Raw genomic sequence first — 20,401 nt, 5'->3', positions numbered from 1 at the left:
CACATGTAGTTGTCTCCCGTGTTAACTTCCCTTGGTATCATCGACAGCTGATATCCTTTCAGTGCATGAAACCACAAAGGTGAAGTAAGTGAAAGTGTAGAAGAGCCAGGGCTCAGATGGTGAAACCTTCCCAGCCAGAGGCTGATAAAATGAAACAGTAAAAGTTTTTCCATGGTTGAGAATAGCCCTGTTATCTCTCAGGGAGGCAGCAAACCTTCCTCTCCGAGGAGTCGGTAGTGCCAGGCCAGGCAGCCCTGGCACGCATGCACTCGAGGAGAAACACTACAATATATTGCCATATACTGAGAGACACAAATAAACTCCATTACTCTTGTTAATTCTGCAGCGAAATTATTTTTCCAAATCTTCCCCAGACCATATGTGGAAATATTTAGCTACCTCTGCACTCCTCCAGCCCCGAGCCTGAACAAAGTGTTTTGAAGCAGATGAGAGGCAGGGGGAGGTGGAAGCCGTGACTGGTTTCAGCGAAACTCATGGATTTCCCAATTCATGGTATCATTTACTGACATCATGAAACTGATTCGGGCTTTTCCTTCTGTCTCTTTACAGTTAGGTATTTTCCCCAAGAGGCTGAAATCTCTCTTTCTTTCAAACAAAATTGGATTTCTTTCCTGTAAGTACAGAAATGTAGGTCCTGTTCCCAGAAGCAAGATTCAGAAATCATTATTTTTTTATTAAAATATTTTATTAGATGTAGTCAGTGCAGAAGACTAAACTAAAAGGCAGCGGCTCCAATAGACCATCTCATCACCACCTCTCCCAAATCACATATCAGACTGGAAGACAAAAAGGTCACCTGCCTCCTTGGCTTCACTCCATGGGTTACACAGCCCTGCTTCTCCACGGGTTTCCATGTCTCCCACCTTTTTGGCACGCTCCCATAAAGCTGGGATGCTCAGGCCCATGCGATGCACGTGTCTGCCCGGGCGATGGGTTTGCCGGGAAGGGCCGAGCAGGGGCCACCCTGGGGACGTGGGATTTGCAGAGGGTATGAAGCTATCTGGGAAGCGAATAGCCTGGGAAGCTGGCCGTGCAAGGTGGCCCCAAGTTGGGTGACATGATGGCAGGAGAAATTCAGCGGGGGTGAGAAGGACCCACGTTTGCCGGAGCAGCCCCGGCACAGTCGCCCCTGCCCGGGGCCAGGCGTTCGCGCTGCGGGAGGGTGCGAGGAGCGCTCGCCTCTGCGGCAAAGCGGCACGCTGCGGGCTGCTCCGTGCATCCCCCACGGGCAGGGGCCGGCCGGGGCGAGGTGCCAAGCTGCGCCATTCCCAACCGTGCAGGCGGGGAAGGTGCGCCGGCAGCCAGCTCCCTGGAAGGCGATGCCTGCGCCGTGCGGCCGTGGGCTCTCCCACTGCCCTCCCGGGCTGCAACGGTGGGAGCCGACCCGTGAGACACCCGCTTTCGTGCCATGCCCACCACTCGCCCGGCCGACAAACCAGCCTCTAAGCACAGAGAGCTGCCTTCTGCAAACCATCGCGGCAGCAATCCCACAGCCGATGGGAGCATGGCCTCGTTTTTGAAGAGCTTGATCTTCCTTCTCCAAGCAGAGATCTCCCTGCCCCCTCCATTAAAAGACAGTAATTATTTCTCGTGGTTTTCAGCATCCACTGAAATAAATATTGTTGGGCGGACTCAGACACTGTACACGCTTTTTAATTTGTGCAGCTCGCAAGGTGGATGGGGACTCTGCCGTACGCAGCGCTTAGATGTAGGCGGGCATTTCTGCAGGCAGCTCTGCTCCATCCCATCACACCTGATTGTGTCCCTCCCACCAGCACCATTTGAAAACAGACCTATTCCCAGCAGGACCGGCTTTGGGGCTGGCACAGGGCCCGATCCTGTGCCCCATCCTGAGGGCAGCCCGGAGCCGCTGCCCTTGCCCTCTCCTCGCTGCCCGCACACCCTTCTTCCATTCCCCGCGAGAGCAACATGTTATCACACCCATTTGACTTGACATTTCACAAAGGTGAAAATGAATGAAAGATGAGCACTGAGAGCAGAGAGAAGCACTAATTGAGGCAAAGTACTAATTAAACATATTCTGGGTGGTCTCATTTTAGCGTTTTGCCTTTTGGGTTAGACTGGTTTTGCTGCCGCTTCCCTCTCTCCCACGTTTTCTCCTCTCTCGCATTTCCCAGCACATTTGCACCCACAGCCGTCCCCGCAGGGGATTTCTGCGGCGGCTGGCCCTGGTGCTTGGGGGTCATAAAGCCTCACTGGCTGCCCCTTGCTCGGGTGCAGGGCAGGAGTTTACTTTCATTTCCCCGGGCTGTGTCGCATCCTTCCCCTGCATGCAGAGCTCCGGCCGCCTGCAGCCTTACGCACAAGCCAGGGCAGGTCACAGGTACAAAGACACGGAGGCATCGCCAGCCCACGAATGACTGCAGCTTTCAAAAGCTAGATGTCCAGCGATGATGTTAAGCATATATATATATATATATACACACTACTTCTTTCTCTACAGATGATGCTACAGTTTGCAGTTTCAGTGGAAAGCATAAAGCTAGATTTCACTGGAATTGGGCCAGACGTGGCAGGTAAGTGTCTGGTCTTCCGTCCCAAATGGCCCTCTTTTAACTGCATTTGTAAAGCAGTGTGTAGTACAATCACTCGCCTGGCTGCACGCAGGTTTTGGCCTCCCGCACGTGCAACATCTCCTCTTTGTACCTTAGGACAATATGGAAAATACAGTTTGAACCCTGCTTGGCCATTGCTTCTGCACTGCGCATTGCTGAATTAATTCCTGGTGCAAGCCTGCAGTTTTGCACAGAAAGTCAGATCCTGTGTGGCTTTAAATTCCAGATTCACCCCTGAAGGCTCCCTGCAAGTTGGAAGCACCGTGAAACAGAAGGCTCTGGAAGAAGGGAAGATGCAAACAAAGTGCTTCCCCATGAGCTCTGCCAGCACTGATGTTAGGGTATGAGCAACGCTCCTTCGTCCTCCTCCTCAGAGTGGAAAACCCTCTGTTGCACAGTAGGTTCAACTCAGTATACTGAGTAATTCAGGGTAAAAAGCATGTTTAAAGGTATGTTGTGCCCTGACCATCTAGAAACCTAATCAATGTTTATCCCCAGGACCAATGCTCATTTTCCTGTTAAAACTCTGCTGATAGGATGACTGGCGCACAGTCGACCTGCGCACCCGGTGCCATGATTTCTTCTCCTCCCTGGAACACAGCTGGCACAGAGCAGCTATCCCCGCTCGAAGCCGCCTTATTAGAAAGCAACATTTCTCTTTGGGAAAATGAGTGTCGCCAACGAAAACCAGGATGGGGATTTACAAAAGCAGTGAGGACCGCTATGGGAGCTGGGTCCCCCCAAAGTCCCTTGAGTTAAACTTCCCCCAGGTGGGGGTCCAAGAGCCACCACCAAAGCAACTGGTCGTGGGCTGGAGAGCCACAGATCTGCTGCGTGACCCTTCCCGAAGCCTTTCCACTCCTTCCCAGGGTGGGAAACCAGGGACACGCCAGCAGTCAGAGTGCTTGGGACCGACCTGCCAGGCTCTCTTCAGGATTTGGACCCTCGCTCTTGCCCTCCACAAGCCCAGCCTTAATTTTGAAAGCAAACCTCTGCCAGGGACCTTCAGACCTGCTGGAAGGGCAGCGATCGCAGTCCAATGGCCAGCATGGAAACGAGCTGTGTACGGACAGCAAAGGGCAAGGTGCTCCTCACAAAAATCACAGTGAGAGGCTTAAAACTCAGCTGTGAGAGCACGGTGCCTGCAAGCGGGCAGGGGCTGCTCAGGACCCTCCCCAGCTCCCTCCTGGTGCTCCTGGGCTGGCCATGGACCTGCTTGCTTTGGAAATGGAGCTGATCTCCTGGGAGCACCTGCCCAGAAGCCATCCCTGGGGCGACCAGCAGCTCAGAGAAACCTGTTTACCTGCTAGCTTGTTGGATGTCAGCTCTCAGAGATGCACAGCTTCACTGCTTGGGTTTTCTTTTCACCAGTCCTAGGAGCCGGCCTTTAGGAATTAATACGTCTTGCAGGTAGAGAGCCAGGAGCCAGACTGTCTTTCCTAGGAGGAGGGTCAAGGCATCTAAAGACAACCACTAACCTACCATTCCACAGACTCCTCACACACCTAAGGGATGCCTCCTGGGGCTATTGCCTTGAATTGTACAAAATAACTCTTGGATGGTATCATTTAATACTACGTGTCATATGGCAGAGGTCCATGGGATGGTCAAGGAGCATGATACAAAAAATATTCGGCTGGAAATATCAGTTTCCCTACTGTATCAGCATAACAAGGACTTTTGCAAACATCTGATGTCGGGACTGGTTTGTATTGCAAATGTCCCTGTCTAATCTACAGCTCTGTATTACATAACACTTTATCCTATCATGACATTTTGCTTTGCCAGGAGAGCATGATATTTATACTTACATGCCCACAGTACTGCATTTTTGACAGACTACCATATTAATGACAAATTGCAAGTTTGGTAACGTGAGCCAGAAAAAGTTTTAAACCTGCTGGCTTTGGGGAAGCCAGACGAGCTTGTTTAGACACAGAAAAATTGCTACAGCAGACAAAGTCATCGTATGCCGTTTGAATAAATATTGATCTTCAAAATTGTTAACAGCTTTGCACTCAGAAGCTGGAGAGCTACTATAATAGATAATTTTTCAAGGCTATTTCACATGCATGAGAGTAGCCCTGCTTTCAACGTGTGAGCAGCTCTTCACTCACGGGTCAGCCCATCTTCTGCCGATGGCATTTGCTTAAGGATGAAGCCAGAAAACATCTCCACGGCCAACGCGCTGGTGATTATCCTACGGAGAGCCATGCTTCTGCTTCTTGCAGCGAGAGAAAACAAAGTGGAAAGTGCTCCAGCCCTTCTCGGAGTGACCTTGATGTGCAACTCCCCTCTTGCCCCTCCAAGCTCTGCTTTTTGTATCCTGCCTCCGTCTCCCCTCACGCTGCTTAAAAAAAACCTCCGCAGCAGTTTCGGGTTGTGTCTCGCACAACAGCATCCTCTCTGCCCTCCTTTCCGTGCTTGCTGTATTTGATGCATCCATGGGGAGAGCTCACACTCCAGCCAAGCTCTCACACCCAAAAGGCCTGGAAACATCCAGGGAAATAGGTCCGAGCTGACCGTGGGCTCTGCACAGGCCCAGGTCGCAGCAGCAATGCTAAGGTTTGCCTAGGACAGGCTGGAGTATCTCACTCTTCCCCGCCCTGAATTTCATTCGAATATTTTACAGGCAATTTCCTATTGAGATGTCAGCCGCACTATCAACCCGCCCCCTCCCCTGCACATAATCAAAATATTTTGATAACCAAAAAATGTCAGGCAATACAGCAAATTTTGCAGTAAATAAATAGAGCAAATAACTGCAAAGACAAGGAAGGGAGGGGTGGGGAGCTGATGCCTCTGCAGAAGGTTTCCCAAACAACAAAAAGATCCTTTAAATTTCCATTTCAACAAAAATAGTTATTTGCGACAAAAATAGTTATTTGCTACAAAAATACCCCCCCTCTAGTGGAAAAAGGAGGCCGATGGTGGGGAATCTCATGCTGCTGGTTCACACCTCTGCTTTGATGGGCCAGCGCTCCCTCCGAGAGCACGGCAGAGCCGCGTGTTGGCCCAGCAAACACCAAGCCACTCTTCGCAGTAGACAAGTAGCGATTAGATGAATCGCCTGGCAAACGAGCCCTCAGCAAGATACTAAACACATACCAAATATGTGTGACAAATTGCAATGACAAGGTTGTGCTGGCAGGCTGGATGGCGGGTAATGAAATCCCTGTCCAGACAGTGCTATGCTCCGGGCACTCTTTGAGCCAAGAGAAGGCAAGAGATGCTGCCAAAAACCCATCGGCACGACCACCACACCCATTTTCCACACCGTGGCGAGTGGCCGGGGCTGCTACAAACACTGACGGTGCCGGGAAAGCCGAGGTTGGGATCGCCACGCCATGCACAAAGCTGGGGGGAATTGCAAAACGCCAGGGCTGGTGTACAAGGTCAGATGAAGGAGACCCACAAAGAAACCAAGCACGAAACCAACCCTTCGGTCTGGTCGCAGGGGACCGAAACGCTGGAGTAAGGGTTGGTGCAGAAGCCAGAGCTTGAGATGGGCAGTTTACTGCACCGCCTGGGGTAATGCAATAAATAAAAGGCACGGCTCCCCGTTCTGCACATCGGGAACCACGAGGTGCTGTGGCCACGCACACCCGCGCTTGGTCCTCACCACCGGCCACGGCACCCCGAGCTGCCCACCCGCACTCCCTGTGTCCCGCACAGCCCCTGCAGGCACAGGGACCCCCTTTTCCATGCCAAACCTCAGTGCCGGGATGCATTTTGGGGCTGGCCAGACACTCGCCCAGAAGCAGCCGCAGTTTATTAGCCCAGTAGCTGTGGAAAGTTTCCAGGCTGGGCAGGATGCTTCAACAGCGAGCCGGGGTGGAGCGGGGTCGACACAAGGTTCTCGCTGAAACTGGAAAGCAAGGGCAGTGCGGGCAGCACAGCCCTCAAACCCCAAGGGCTACTTCTGAAGAGATGTCTCTCTTCAGCCATTTGTCCCCTCCGATGTCCCCTGCACCACCAACAGCACTCCTCGAAGGGCACGTAACCGCCAAGCTTTTTTTGCTTTATTCTCCTCCCGCTTGCGGACAGCAAAGGCGAGCCTGGCGTTTGGGCCGGTGCTGGACAAACAGAATTGGTCTCGTCAAAGAAAGTTTCCTCCCGTCGCCACCAGCCTGCAGCCCAGAAGGAGCGGCCACAGCTCATCCCCGCTGCGAGGAGCAGAAGCATTTCAGCAGGCCGCGTTTAATACGGGCCGTGCGGGGACGTTTATTTTTTTTAACCTCTTCCATAGCTACCACCTCTGCAAAGACATCCCGTTTTGACTATTTGACGAGCCCCAACCCTGCCGGGTGCCGGTATCCCGCGGGGGAAAGGGAAAGCCGGCGGGCCTCAGCACCTCTTGCCGCTTTCCCTGGAGCGAAACGGCGATGCACCGGGAGCCGGCGGGGGAAAGCAGCAAACAGCTTCGCTGGGGTATTTTGGGCTTTCTGCTTTCAGCCGGAGCGATCTGCGGGGCGCATCCTCTGCTCGAAGGCGGCGGCCGTAAAGCATCCATCTGCAAAAATACCCCAGCAAACACAATCCCTCGCCCTGCCCCCCGGTTTCTGCGAGCAGCATTCATTCCTTGCTCTCGCTGTAGATCCGGCATGCCGAGTCCTTTCTCCCCAAGAGTATTCTCCCTTTACAAAGCAAGATCATAAAGCAGTGACATAATCCAAGCTTGGCAAACACTTTTGCTGATGTTAAGCCAGTGCCTTTCGTGGTTCTCACTGCAGCTTTTGAGTCCACGATATAGATGGCGCAACCGGCTGATTAAATGTGCAGGAGCCTCCCAAGATACCATTTCATTTGAAACGCTGACATTTATATTTGACATTCCAATAAGTGTGGGGCTTTTTTTTTTTTTTTTTTTTTAATTAGTTCTCGCAAGGGTGCGGGTCAGACACAGCTACACAATGAAGTTCTCCATAGAATAGGTATGATTCAAACAGATGACTCCTGGCCAGACTTCCTAACCCATCTACCTTGCAGCGGAGCCTCGAAGCCAAATTAATTAGAGGCCACCCACAAGCAGATGTGAGAGGTGTAGGGGAATCTCTTTGCCCATTCATTCCCCGCCACATCTGCTGAGATCTCGACATACAGGCTAAGGGTGAGTGGGAGGGCTCTGGTGCTAAATAAATGACTCGATTCCTTTCATTTTGGCACCAAAACGCAGCCAGCCAGCGAGGCCGAGTAGTAAACAACAGTAGTAATGGGGGGGAAAAAAAAAAAAAGAAAGAAAAAAAAGAAGCATATAAGATGCCTCAGTGAAGAGGTGTGATTGTTGGCAAAACATGTCCTGTTTGAGTTTATGGGATGTACAGAGTCTTTTTATTAGGGATACTTTTTGCTATTAGCGTAATAAAAAAGGACCAATTGTTTCTGCCATCTGAGAAAACTCTTGGTGGAACAGGCAGAAATCCAGGAATAATTAAGAAAATAATAGTGCACACCCAACAAGAAAAACATTATTTGTTTAAAGATGAAGTCCCTCCAGAATACTTGGTAGTGATTGCGTTTCTTTCAAAAGGGGGGGAAAAACCCTTCTAAATGAAAAGCAGCAGCCATCAGCTGGTTTCTAAGATCTCGAGTGGAAAAAGCGCAGGGCTGTAATACCCTTCAGTGGTAAGACTTTTTCCGTTTTCACCGCCCTTATCAGCCTTTGCAAGCTGCAAAATAATAAGTGTTTTGCCCTTACATGTTTCCATCAGAGGATCAGAAGCGCTTCACACAGCAGAATTAATTGAGCTTCGCTGCTCACCTGTGAGAACAGAGCAATTATTTAGCAACAGAGTTTGGGGTTTTTTTTGCTGTTTGGGGTGGAGGTAGAAATAAAAACTGCAACAGGAAGATTACGAACCCACCAAGCCAACAAGAGACTTCACAGCTTTGCCTGTTCCCGACGACGGACGTGACAAACCTGGAAGTTTCTGACCTCCGGATCCGGGTTCTCCCTTCCGAAGGGACCACTTTGCCCCAGCATTGCTTTTCCCCAGGCCTCAGCTTCCCAGGCTTCCCACCGGCACAACTTACCATCCTCCCAAGCTCTGACTCTTCAGATTAAAAAAAATCTTCAGAAAGCCGTGTCTCCAAACCGCCCGTCTTCCCCGCAAGCGTGCCGCGGTGCCATCCCGCGTCCAGGATGTGCGACGTGGGCTCCAAAATCCTGCTCCCTTCGCTCCTGTGTGATGCCGGGCAGGTTATAAATCTGTGCCAGCCGCACACGGGAAGACGGCGGGGAACATCTCCTGAGCCTGCGGGTCAGGGAAAGGAAGGCTGCGAATCAGTGTTTGTGGAGAACTCGAGTATCACGGTAATGGGGGGGGGGAACCCCACAATTATAAACCTCGCTGTGATATGCTGTGCAGTGCATGGACAGAGCCAGGCTGAGTAACAAGAAATCAGCTTTTACCCAGCCGCGACTGAAGAAGCGTCTTCCCTCCTCTGGACGGTTTGTAAAGAGCCCGTCAACCACAGAGGGCAGAGGCGGCGGAACGAAGGGCGAAGCTGAGGTTCCCCATCAATCCCGTGCAGCTCTTGTGATTTAGATATATATTTTTAATATTGTTTTATTATTATTTTTTCCCTCCACGGAGGGTTTTCTTCAGCACGCAGCTTTCGGCCGCTGCGGAGGAGCACGAGCCCTGTGGCGGGGATGGCACCGGAGCCCGTGGGCAGGCAAATCCACCTCCCCGGCCGCCTTCCCACCTCCTGCCCCCGGGGTGGACGGGGACGCGACGGGACCCCCGGCCTCGCTGCCACCCGCGGGGCCGCCCTCCCTCACGAAAGGGCGGCCAGCCTCCCACACCCGCGGGGGGAATCGTGCCCGCGGGGATGCCCGTCTCCCTCCCCAGCGAGGCCGGTATCCGGGACGCGCCCCCGCCGCGACCATCGCCCCGTCCCGTCGCGTCCCGCGTGGGGCCCGGTGGCGGCCGCCCCGCCCCGCCCCCCCCGCGCCCGTCCCCACGGCCGCGTCCATCCCCCGTTCCCGCCCCGGCGGGCGGTGCTGCCGCCGCCCCCGCTCCCAGCAGCCCTTGCAGCCGCCTACAATGAAATTTGCGAAGTTTTTTCGGTTTCGGCGCCATTTTCGAGTGGACTCGGAGGTGAGGAGGGAGGGCGGGCAGGGCGGCGGGGGCCGGGGCGCCGCGGGGGGCCGACCGCCGCACCCCCCCTTCCCTCTTTCTCCCCCTCTCCCCGGCTCGGCTCGGCCCGGCCCGGCCCGGCGGGGGGAGGAAGGGGGGGGGGTGCTGAGGCGGAGGAGGGGGGGGGGCGCGGCGGGGGGGGGGGGGGTCACGGCGCGGCGCCTTCCCCCCCCCCTCCCGCGCGCTGCCGTGGGCGGGGTCGCGCCGCTCCACCGTGTGAGGGGGCGGGGGGGGGGAAACACACGGGCCCGGGAGAAACTTGGGGGGGGGGGGGGAAGAAGGGGGGAAAAAAAAAAAAAAGCCAACTAGGGAAAAAAAAACTTTTTTTGGCGGGGGGGTGGGGAGAGCGGCGGCACCACGAGCGCCCCCCGCCCGCCCGCGCGGCGCCGCCCCGCGCCGCACAAAGGCGGCACCGGGGGGGGGTGGGGGGGGGTGTGTGTGTGAGGGTGAGGGGGGGGGCGGTGGCGGCGGCCCGTGACGCAGCGGGCAGTGACAGCGGGGGGGGGGGGCGGGCGGGGCGGTGGCCCCCCGCCGCTGCCGGACCGTTAGGGCGGGAGCGGCGCGCGGCACCTTCCCCCCCCCTCACCCCACCCCGCGCGACGGGGGGACGGTTCCCACGTGGGTGCGGGGCGCCCACCCCCCCCGAAGCCTTTTTCTCTTGGGTTTTTTTATTATTAATATGGGGGGGGGTGTGCGTCGCGGGGAGCCGCCCCCCGCAGGTGTGGCTCGGGGTTTGGGGGGGTTCGGTGTTTTTCTTTTTTTTCCCGTTTCCCTCTTTTTTTTTTTTTTTTTTTTTTTTAAATTTTTTTCAACAAACCCCGGGGGGGCCGGCAGCCCCGTTCCAGCGTCGGGCCTGCGCCCCCCCCCCCGGCCACCCGCGCTCGCCCCCAGCCTCCGCCACCAAAGCGGGCGCACATGAGAAAATAGTTTTATGCACCAAAAAAAACCCCAAAACACCCCAAAAACTAATATAACCAAAAAATAATTGAGCAAAATAATTTAAAATATTTTTTTAAAAATTGGCACCCAGCTTTCGCTATATTTTTTTTTTTTTTTTCCCCTTGCTGGTTACTCGCTTTGTACAGGAAATTTGAATATCCTGGCAAAGGCCGACTTCCAAGTGCAGCTTCGCTGCGCTCGGTGAGCTGCGGTGATGGGAGCAACGCACGCCGCGCTGGGGGTTTTTCCCGTTTTAATTTATCCGAAACGCCATTAGTTTTCCCCCATGTGCATCAGATACAGAAAGACAATTTTTTTGCGTCTGGAGAGTGAGTTTTCCAAGGTTAAAACGTGAATTGCTCCCCCCACCCCAAAAAAAAAAAAAAAAAAAAAAAAGAAATAAATTGTGCTTGTGTGTTGTATGCATGTGTAGGTGAGGGACCATCTGCCAAGTTTCATCATCTTCTGCTCTGAAGAAATCCAAAGAACTCCATTGCTCACCATCAACTGCAAAAGTCTGTATTTAGTTAATCCACTTTGGTGGGAAATACAGTAAAACCAAACTGCTAATGCAATAAACATTTATGAAATATAAGAGGGAAGCTTTAAGTAATGCTTCAGGCGAACTGACCCAAATATAAAAAAAAAAAAATTAAAATTACTGTGCGCTTGTTATGTTTTGAATTAATGTTCATCTGACAAAAAAAATGTTTTGTGTTTTTTTTTGTTTTTTTTCTGTTCTTAACAAATAAACTTTATAGGAATCGGGCTTCCAGATCTGTCCCTTGTTGTTTAAAACTGGATGAGATGACAATGCAAAAAAATGGAAGTAACAAGAAGCATCATACTTTTCTTCTCCTCAGCAGTGTTGAGAAAAAACTGTGGATCCTGGAATTTTACTGTGGATTTTACTGGTTTTCTGGAGTACTGTAAGTTGAAGTCTTATCCCGCAGGCCTTTGCGAGCACCAGTAGCTCTCTGTCGTATTAATAGCCTCCTCTTGATAAATACAGTTGGTCCTGCTAGTAACAATATTGGGGTCGAGTTTCAGATCGAGTAAAGTTAACGAATTAATTTTTTGCATTATTTGAATTTGCCCTTTGTAGCTGCAGTTTGGTTTTGCATGTTCTGCCCCACCTAAGAGCACATTAACTTCGGGTGGTTTAACGCACAAAAGGTGCGCCGGGCTAAAATTAAAACGTAGGTCTAATGTGGTGTTATTTATATGAAATACATGCTGCTTCCCCGACCTTCTTCTGGGTAAATTAGTGAGAAAAAAATTATTTTTAGTAAAGCCTATGAGAAAGTATCCGCTCGTATAGCTTTGACGTTGCGAACAGGGAGAAAAAGTATTTTATGCATTTATTTTGTGCCACCCAGGAAGACGTCCTAGCTGGCTAAAGCGCGCGTAGCAGCGATTTTCGGGTGAGGTGTGCGCGCCGAGGAGATGCGCTGTAGCTGCCTGTACAAATGAAAGTAACTTGGCTGCGTGCAGTTCCCACGTCTGACTGTTAGTGCTCTTCAATAGTCAGTTCTCTTCGCGCAGCCCTCGCTTGACTTCAGCAGCCTTGCGAGGCGAGTCGTATCGGAAATGTAATAGCTGGAACCATTTGGTGGTTGTCGATCAAGCATCGGGTCTGATTCCGGCTATTAGCCACATCTGTAAATATTAATACGGGACTTTTGTTTAAATTTCATTGTTCAAAGGGAGGCAGGAATGAAAGTGGTGTGATTTTTCAGACCCAGGCAGATACAAAGTGTTTCGGTGGTGCTGCTCGCCCCCTTATTTTCGTTTTGTTACCGTAATTGTGCCTCGCTAATTAATGTCTGGGACCTTCAGCTGTAACGAGATGATTTATTTTAGTCTTTCTGTAAAATAGTAAATGCCTTTTTTTTTTCTTTGTTTGTTTGTTAATTCTTCTTTCAAATGAGAACAATGACTTCAGGATTTGTTTGTGCGTGTCTCCTGAAAAACTGTTCGATAGCAGAGTTGAGGGTTTTTTTCCTGTGCTTTATATATATATATACACACACATGAAATTCTTAATATTTACTTGTCTTTGAGCTTACCTAGCCCTGAAGTGTGCCAATCAGTGAAGGCTCTGTATGCAAATCTGTCCTGTCATGGGCTCCTATATTTATTTCCTTTCCTCTCCCATGGCGCTCTTTCTCACTTTTTTTCCACCCCACCTCTTTTTTTTTTTCTTTTTTTTTTCTGGTTATAGTGTCAGTGAGGAGGGACTAGGTTGTGTTTTGAGGGGAACCCTATATTTCAGGGTGAATTTGTTTTGGTTTTGCCTGTGTGTTTGGGCTTGGGACGGGGGGGGGGTGTCTTTTACTTAATTGCCCAATATACTTTGGCAAGCAGAAGTTGCATTGTTTTGTGAAACTACATTAATGGATTTCTGCATGTTCAAATTCCCCAGTTATTTGGGGGATTTAATTAAACCTCTGTAGGTGGCTGGCTTACGTAGATGACAGGTAGAAGTCTCGATTGCTAGAAATAGCTGGTGTACACACCACAGGCGTGGAGCCTGTGGCAGCAGAAGAGCTGTTGCGATGCTTTTGCATTCAGGTGGAGCTTTTGGGGCAGTTCTCTTGACATTTGGGGCTATCAGTACAGGGGGACACCTCTGTTCCTGGCCATGGTGGGGTGCTGCTTGAAGGTTGGGGGTGCTCCTGGGGTTCTGCCTCCCCCTGGCAGCGAGGGGCTGAGCACCCAACAGTGCCAGCACAAAACCCCCAAATAGCCCCTCTGCATCTTACCTGCTTGTCCTGGGGGTGCTTTATCACCCAAATCAGCATAAATAAGATGTTCCCTTTGCTTCTGGTCTGCCAAGACCAATAGGTTGTTCTTGCTGCTGCTGTTTTAACCCCTTCAGGGAGGGGAGGGGAGCTTGCTGCCGGCCGTGGTTGTGCCCAGTGGCTTTCCCGCTCGCTCCCGGAGCTGCCGCTGGTTTTGGCTGGCAGGAGCCACGTTGTCCCCCCTTGCTGTACAGCGCCTGGGTTATGGTCCCAGTTTACCAGTCCACCTTGGGTACCACCGCCCAGAGCCACGCTCCTGCCACAATGGTGCCGGCGGCCCTGGCTGCAGGAACGGGAGAACTGGGAGAGGAGGGATGCGACTGCTCTTTAAGTGCTCCTGCGTAGTCTGCCCTATCTGGAGGTGAAAATTTGAGTTTGGTTTTCCCCCCCGCCCCTCATTTTTAAATTTTTTGCACCCACCCATCCGAGCCGTTGTGGTCTGTGCATGCCTAGGGAGGCGACCCCTCTGAGGCTGCCCGACAGCCCCCGTGTCCCTCCTCCCAAAGCACGGCAGTGCCTCTGCAAGCACCTCCTAAACCCTTCTGTGACCACCTAAACCCTTCTGTGTGTTGCTTTCTAGTTCCCATTGAAACAGCGATTGCCTTCTGTCCAGGGAGAGTCAACGCAGGAGGAGCCGATGTGCCCGCGTTCAGAGGTGAGTTGGGAAGGTAAGCTCATGTGCCCCGCCTGCTCCAAAATACCTGCAACATCTGCATCCCTCTGGATAAATGCAGGTTCCTCTGAAGCATGTATCCCCTTCTTGGGCGCTGCAGGTAACAACACCTCGGAGAGGTTGAGAGAAACTCATATCATCCTGTTCACCTGTCGTCTTTCTGATTTAATATTGAGCATCCAAAGCACACACTAAGTTTGAAAGAAGCAGAAGTGTGAGATGGGGTGATTCAAACACAGAGATATTGCTCAAAATAATTACGCTGTCATGTCATAAACAGGCATATTTTCTCAGATACGTATTTCACTGCCTATCCCAAATTTCCACTTGCCCAATACGCAGTGTGAATGTTGATTTTTCTCTCTGTGCTAGAGAATAAACTCATGGAGGTGTATTGAGCCCTCGCTTTGGAAAGTCCTCCTTGCTGAAGAGGGCTCTTGCCCCCCTTGTCGAAGTAGGCTAAAGACTGGTTTATATAAAAACATTAATTAAAATGTGAACCTCAAACAGAATCAAAATGGATTCTAGAGCTGAGCTTGTTTGCTGTTGCTTTTTTTTTTTTTTTTTTGAGTCACTTGAAGAGATGAAAGAAATAAGACTACACAGGTACAGTCAAGTAAAACATTGTTACAGAAATAATTAATGGTAAAATTACGTGGGGGCTTGTTTTGTTTTAGCTTGTACAGGTTTAACTTTCTCTGGGTACTTGGCTTTGCAGTAAGTAGCAGTTGCTCGTTAGAGAGTTGGACCTGGTGCTATCGGTATTGAGGACACTGAAGTGGTGAAAAAATACAGCTTTTTTGTTGGCAAATATTTGATTTAAAATTTGCAATAATTTGGCACGGGTCATGAGAGCTTTTGAAATTCCTATTTTTAAGTTTGCTAAACAGGGACTAGGAGGACAAACTGGAACTCGGCTAACCGGCATGTTTAGCGCAAGGGGACGGCACAAGCATTTGAACTAATGGCGTCATTTCTGACATTGTTCAGGTTTTTTTGTGATGCTGCTTTTTAAGAAAATGAATTGAAGGAAGTTGTCACATAACGGGGGAAAAAAAGTCAAAAGGAAACACAAAAAATGTCAGGCTATCTGCACGGCTCCTGTACAGCCCTTGCAGGCTGGCGTGTAAGTGCCTCTGGCAGCTGCGTGCTTCAGAGCTACAGCCTCCTTTCTGCCCTGTGCCGGTGTTTTCTTCTCTGGTACAGGCAGGAGAGGCGGTGAAGTTCCAGGTTATCTTCAATTTCTGGTCGTGTAAGGTTTGACCATTGAAATGGTAAATAATCATAATCGAGTTTTTTAAAAAAAAAAAGTTATATTTTAGATTTCTCAAAAGGCAAAACAAGCAAAATAAAAATATTTTAAGGAAAACTTCAGAGGTTTGAACTGTTGGAATCTGGATTTAAGTGTTAACATTGCGACTCCCGGAAAGTCCTTCATGTTCAGCAGCCCCTAAGAGGAAAGTACAAGGTAACATTTCCCCCGAGACTGTTTGGGAGGGCCAGGAAGGTCTGTGGGATCTGCTGCAAAAGCAGCAGGTCTGCTAGATCTGACAGTGTAGACTTGCTGAGGCCCGAATATTTTTGTGGGTGGGGGGAACAGTTTATTTCCGATTTTGTTTCTGAAACTGGTTTGTTTGCACTGTGTAACTGCTTCTTCTCTTATAGTTACAGACTTTCTGATAGCACCCGTGAAGAAAAAAAGTATGTCCCGTGGTGGTAATGCATGCGTGTTAAATGTCTTCATTGTAGAGTGTTCTTCAGTACCTTATATCATGGTTTAAAAAAAAAATATATATATATTCAAAATACCATTTGGAATGTCAACATTCAGTGGGCTTTGAGGAGATGTAGCAGCACATCATGGTTTGTAGGGACAAGGAGATACAGACCATTCTGGGCTGCCTCATTACCTCAAGGATAAGACAAGAAAGTGAGCTTCTGGTTATCATAGATGTGGAAGCTAACACATTCCCATGTATCTCTTTAGTTCAGTTGAACAGGTATGTGTAGATAAGTTCTCCTGGCGCTTGTGTCCGTGCACATCCTTTGCAGCTACAAATACATTCCCTATGAGTCCGTGTGTGTGCGTGTGTCTCAGCAGGGCTGGCCCTGCAGGCAGGAAGGACTCGTAGCTCCTTTTTGTTCTCCACCATGGGCATGGTGGCCCATGTTGGCTGGAGCGCTGTGCCTTCAGCTGGCGCCTTACCCCCGCACCTATTGCTCTTCGGTCCTTTCCCTGGCAAAGGGTCAGCCGAGGTCCTCTGTTGCCCCGGGGTTTGGGGGGGGAAGGGGGGGTCTTCAGGCCGTGGAGAGGCGCTAGGATGGAGAGCTGTCAGCAGTGCTCTAGCAGCACGTAAATACTGGAGTTTGGGATTGCCTGTTGCTCTCCAGTATTGCATTGCTGCTTTAGTGAGGCTGGAAATCGGTCCCTGCCGCAGGAGCTGGGGCTCTGGCTCTTGGGGTGCCGCCTCGGCACCCCCACGGTGCCTTCCACGCTGCTGCTCGGGGGCTCTCGTCTCCCACACCAATAAACCACTGCGGAGGCAGCAACGAACGAGGGCTTGGTGTCGTTAATGGGGAGGGGGCCGGGGGGGGGGGGGGGCTGCACCCTGACACCCCTGTGCTGGTGGGTACCCGATGCCCCAGCCCAGGGATGGAGCAGGCAGAGGGCAGTGCCGCGGCTGGGAGACGGTGCCAAGCCCTTCCCCAGCGTCTCCAGTGGGGTGGGAGGGCATGGGGGGGGGTGAGACACAGTGGCAGTGGGGGCAAGGGGTAATGCTGGCCCCTGGGTGCTTGCCCCTAGCTGCACCCTGCCTCCAGCAGCTGGGGAGGGGGTGTAGGGGGGGTGAGGGTGAGTGGGGCTTCAACTGGGTGGGAAGAAGAAGGGGTCCTTTAGTTGTGCCTGGGGTGCTCTGGGGGAAGCCCTGCCACGGGAGGGATTGCCTTTCCCCGGACCGTGGAGCTTCCCCAGCCCCTGTCAGGGTACCCAGGTCAGACATAGCTGGGGGTGGGGGGAGCTGCCAGCGCTCAGCACCCACACAGCATCTGGCAGTACTTGGGCCATAGTGGGAAGAGTTTGGTGGGTCTGGAGAGCCTGGAGCGCCCAAGGGCTTGTCCACAGACCCATCACTGCAGCAGTGAGCTCCTCCAGAGCAAGCCCAGTCCCAAGCTGAAAGGTTTTTCTTTCTTCTGCTCTTAGCATCGCACCGCTTGTGATTTCCCAACCCAGAAGGGAGCAAGGGATAGGGCACAGGAGCCACTGCGGGGTCAGGGATGCTCGTCCTGGGGAGGGCTGGGATGGTGCCTTCCTGGTCAAGCATCCATCCTCTGCGGTGGGAGTGAGGTCCCATCCTGCTGGTGATGGTGCATCATTAACTGCCCCAGTGCTGCAGTCTCCTGTGGAGCCTTGGTGGCTGTGAATCCCAGAACATTTGGGTTTGTTTTCTTTTTTTCAACTATTTTTAGGAATTAATAAATCATGGTCAATACTTGTGGGGCAGGGGGGTGGCAGGGGAATAGCCTCTTGCTGATTTACAGCTTGATTGCGGCTCCTGGTCTGCGCGGTGAGCATCGGTACCACCAGGAGATCGGCACAAGGGACCCCCCAGCACACAAATGTTTCTGGCACAGGGGAGGTGTAAAAGGCGTGCGTGTGGGTAGGAGCAGTTTTTAAAAGCTTCTGCCCACTAACAGGTCACAGTCACAATATTTGGACACACGACCAACCCATTTTAAATCAGACATCGGTATTCTTTCACTTGTCTCTGTAAAATGGTTTATTCCCGCTTTCTACAAGTCAAGCCCTTCATCGCCATATATAATACTGCTTTCCCTCAGGAAAACAAATTGATGAATAACTTGGTTTACAGGGAAATTGGTCGGTAAGGTGATTAGTTCTGTACTTCTATGCTTTTATTGATTTTACATCAAATTTTTTTAGAAAAGTTTTCTGTTAGCATTTATAGTTGGAGTGCAAGAGTTAAAAATCAGGTTTATTCCTTCTTTTTAGCCCTGTCTGTTGTGGTCAGTTTGATTTTACTCAGCTGAAAAAAAGAGATTTCCACCTCATTCACAAACAGAAGGCTCCTGCTAAAACTGTGCTTTCAGGCTACAGTCTCCTGCCAGGATCAAAACGACTCAACAGTAATAGGAGAGTCAAAGCACTGCGGAGTTTTCGGAGCACCAGGCAAGAATAAAATTTAGAGGCTAAATCAAGCCAATAGGAAAAAAAAACCGATCCCAGGGGAGATGATAGAAAAATGCGCCCGTGGAGGTGGCTGTGCTGCGGGTAAGCAGCACCAAGCTGTGGGAGCGGTCCCTGCCTGAGCCCCCGGCTCGGGGTGATGGATGTGCCGCAGCCGGGGTGCAGGGGTGTCAGGAGCAAGGGCTGGGGGTGCAGCACTGGGGCTTCGCATCTGCCGCAGCGGAGTCCCAGGGTGCCTATTCAGGCAGCGTTTGCTCCCCTTTGCTGCTCCCGGTACCTTGGGAGCGTGTCTCTGCTCTGCTCCAAATATTTCAGGATATTGCCAATTATTAATACAGAAAGCCCAGGGGGTAGACATCCAGCTGTGCTCTTCTCTCTAAGAAGCTGGGAAAGCTCCTGTCATTTTTTTTTTTTGTTCCTTAAATGTAAGTTTGCTTTCAACGTGTTTGCAGGTTGACTTCACTACTGCATTTGAGCACAAACCACTCGGGAAAAAAAGCAACAAATGCCCTTGCAGAGCATCCCAGGTCTGACTTCAGTCACCCGGAGACCCTTATCGCACCACGCTGCTGCAAGCACAGCATTGCCGGGGCAGCTCTGTTAAGCGGCGTGCAGCCATGCAAAGGGGCAGCAGCACATGCAAAGCAGCTTGAGCAAGTTTTTCTGTTTGTATAGGATAAAGCAAGATGTATTTTTTTTGTTTAATCGTGAAGCCTGCTGCATCAGAAATTTATGTGACCACCGTGGAGGAGAAGTCTTTGAGCTTCCTCAGTAGTTTTTGGTGTGACTTTATAAACAAGCTGGAAGGCAGCAGTTCCCTGTGGTAGGTAAATACATGCAGCACATCATTACACCGCTGCGTGGCTGCTGGGTTTAGTAGACAGAGACTAGATAAGCTTATTAATTGCACACTTCTACACCAATCTTTTTTTTTTAATTTCACCCAGCTCGAAACCCTCCCACATGCTAAGACTGAGGTTAAGTTACTCTGCTCACAGTACCAGGTACCTCTGTTAGAGAGGCAGTGGTGTGGGAGCCAAATGAGGTGTTGCAGATTCCTGTAAACACTAAAAAAAAGCAACCCCAAACACCACCTTATCTACCTTCAGTGTTTTCCTGCTCACCTCCTTTGATGCAAAAGGAATTTTTGGCAAAGGTTAGCCGCTCATTGTGGTAGCCAGCATTATCTTGCTTTCCTTGCACTTCTTGCCCACCCACCTGATCTGCTTTTCCTCAGCTCACATCCAGCGTGCTCTGAGCCAGGACTGGCTTTTGTAGGTGTTTGCGCAGTGCCCTGCACAACAGCAGCTCCCCGTGTTAGATGTTAATAAGTTCAGGTCTCGCCCTCTGCACTACGGAGGAGAAGAAACACTTTGCATGTCTCGCTCTCTCTTTGCAAGGATAATTCTGGCTAAGGTGACTCTGTGTGCCCAGCTACGTGGCTGGCTTCAGTGGGAAGCCACCAGTATCTCCGATGCAAAGCTGCACGAAGACAAAAATCTCGGGTTAAATTAAACGTGGCAAGTAGCAGCCACATGGCAAAACAGCAGCCAGCTCACCCGCTCCACCAGCAAGGGTTTGCTAAAGCGTGACTGCGATGACCAGAGCAAACGATGGCGCTGGCGCCCTGATGACTCAGTGGTTCTTGGCAACAAACTCACCAAATGGAAGGAAAATACAAGTTCAAGTCTTTTTTTCATTTCTGAAGCAAAGTGTAAGACATTGCTCTCAGCAATTTCTCATGTGAACCCATCCTTGTGTGGTGTTCAAGTAACAGAATATTGAAGGTTACTCAAAATATGATTCAAGTAGAGCATATATTCATCTATAAACTGCCCAGAGTGAGTTCTCATGCCATATGCTCTGCGAGAGAAAATAGCTTCCTCTACATACTGAAAAGAAATGATTTGAGTGTGGACAAGTGCTCTAGGCAAGGTCTGATGGCAGGCAGGGGACATGGTGGTGTGGAAGATGCAGCTAGACAAGAGGGGTTTGTGGTTATTCTTTACTAGAAAGCATAAGATGGTTTTCTAATTGCAAGT

The sequence above is a fragment of the Haliaeetus albicilla genome, chromosome 23, assembly GCF_947461875.1.
Source record: "Haliaeetus albicilla chromosome 23, bHalAlb1.1, whole genome shotgun sequence".
NCBI classification, from domain to species: Eukaryota; Metazoa; Chordata; class Aves; order Accipitriformes; family Accipitridae; genus Haliaeetus; species Haliaeetus albicilla.
This window is presented reverse-complemented; position numbering follows the sequence as displayed.